The following is a 2,655-nucleotide window of genomic DNA, read 5'->3' as shown; positions in this document are numbered from 1 at the left end:
ACGAATAAAATATCAAAATTTTACATTTTTTCCTGACTACCCTAAACATATTAGAAATTTTAATTCTTAAACGTCTGAAAAATATAAAAATCAAGAAAAAGACAAAAAACAACCTCATAAAATAAACGAATCGCACCAGTCACCTTAGAAAATCGATAGAAATATAGTATCAAATTTTGACATTTTTCGTGATTGCCTTAATAATATCATAAAATTTAATTCGTAAACGTTCGAAAAGTTAAAAATCAAGAAAAAGAAAAATAAACACCTCAAAAAATTCACGAATCGCACCAGTCACCTCAAAAAATTAACATTTTTTCGTCACTGCCCAAAATATATCAAAAATTTTAATCCGTAAACTTCAGAAAAATATAAAAATCAAGAAATAGACATAAATATACCTAAAAAATTTCTCGAATCGCACCACTCAACTTAGAATATCGATAAAAAAAAATATAAAAAATTTTACTTTTTTTCGTGACTGCCCAAAAAATATCAAAAATTTTAATTCATAAACGTCTGAGAAATTCAAAAATAAAGACAATAAAACACCTCAAAAAATTCCCGAATCGCACCACTCACCTTAGAATATCGATACGAACAAAATATCAAAATTTTAAATTTTTCGTGACTTCCCCAATAACATCAAAAAAATTCATCCGTAAAAGTCAGAAAAATATAAAAATAAAAAAGACATAAAAGCACCTCAAAAAATTACAGAATCGCAGCAGTCTCCTTAGAATATCGATCCGAATAAGATAGCAAAATTTTACTTATTTTTGTGACCACCCGAAAAATATCAAAACAGTTTATACGTAAACATCTAAATTATATAAAAATCAAGAAGAAGACATATAAACAACTCAAAAATTCACGAATTGCAGCAGTCACCTGATTATATTGATATGAATAAAATATCAAAATTTTACATTTTTTGTTATTGCACGAAAAATAACAAAAAATTTAATTCATAAACGTCCAAAAAAATATAAAAATCAAGAAAAAGACATAAAAACACCTCAAAAAAATTCGAATCACACCAGTCACCGTAGAATATCGATACAAACAAAATAACAAAATTTTAAACTTTTTCGTGGCTGCCCGAAAATATCAAAAATTTTAATTCGTAAACGTCTAAAAATATAAAAATCAAGAAAAATACAAAAAAACACCTCAAGAAATTTCGAATCGTACTAGACACCTTAGAATATCGATACAAATAAAATATTAAAATTTTATATTTTTCGGTGACTGCCCAAAAAATATCAAAAATTTTAAATAGTAAACATCCGAAAAATAGAAAAATAACAAAAAAAGACATAAAAACACCTCAAAAATTCTCGAATCACACCAGTCACCTAGAATATCGATACGAATAGAATATCAAAATATTATATTTTTTTGTGTTTGGCCCAAAAATATCTAAAATTTTAATTCGTAAACGTTCGAAAAATATAAAAATCAAGAAAAAGTAATTAAAACACATTAAAAAAAATTTGAATCGCACCAGTCACCTTATAATATCAACACGAATGAAATAACAAAATTTTACATCTTTTCATGACTGCCTGAAAAGTAACAAAACTTTTAATTAGTAAACGTTTAAATAATATAAAAATCAAGAAAAAAATAAAAACAACTCAAAAAATTCTCTAATTGCACTAGTAATCTTAGAATATCGATTAGAATAAAATATCAAAATTTCACATTTTTTTGTGACAGACCAAAAATTAACAAAAATTTTAATTCGTAAACGTCCGAAAAAAATAGAGATCAAGAAAGAGACAGAAAAACATCTCAAAAAATTCACGAATCGCACCAGTCACCTAAGAATATATAATGGAATAACATATCAACATTTTCATTTTTTTCGTTATTGCCAGAAAAATATCAAAAATTTTAATTCGTAAACGTTTAAAAATATAAAATCAAGAAAAAGACATAAAAACACCTCAAAAAATTCTCGAATCGCACCAGTTACCTTAGAATATCGATACGAATAAAATATCAAAATTTTACATTTTTTCCTAACTGCCCGAAACATATCAAAAATTAATAATTCGTAACTGTCCGGAAAATATATAAATCAAGGAAACATAAAACAAACTCATAAAATAATTGAATCACATCAGTCACCTTAGAATACTTATATGAATAAAATATATAAATTTTACATTTTTCGTGACTGCCTTAATAATATCAAAAAATTTAATTCGTAAACGTTCGAAAAATTAAAAATCAAGAAAAGGACAAAAAAACACTTCAAAAAATTCACGAATCACACCAGTCACCTTAGAATATCGATACGAATAAGATATCAAAATTTTATATTTTTTCATGACTACCCCAATAATATAAAAAAAAATCATTCTAAAAAGTCCGAAAAATATAAAAATCAAAAGACATAAAAACACCTCAAAAAATTACAAAATCACACCAATCTCCTTAGAATATTGATACGAATAAAATATCAAAATTATACTTATTTTTGTGACCACCAGAAAAATATCAAAAAAATTTATTCGTAAACATCTAAATTATATACAAATCAAGAAAAAGACATATAAACACCTCAAAAAATTCACGAATTGCAGCAGTCACCTAATTATATCGATTTGAATAAAATATCAAAATTTTACATTTTTCGATACTGCC

Source organism: Solanum tuberosum, unplaced genomic scaffold (genome assembly GCF_000226075.1).
Source record: "Solanum tuberosum cultivar DM 1-3 516 R44 unplaced genomic scaffold, SolTub_3.0 scf00117, whole genome shotgun sequence".
NCBI classification, from domain to species: Eukaryota; Viridiplantae; Streptophyta; class Magnoliopsida; order Solanales; family Solanaceae; genus Solanum; species Solanum tuberosum.
This window is presented reverse-complemented; position numbering follows the sequence as displayed.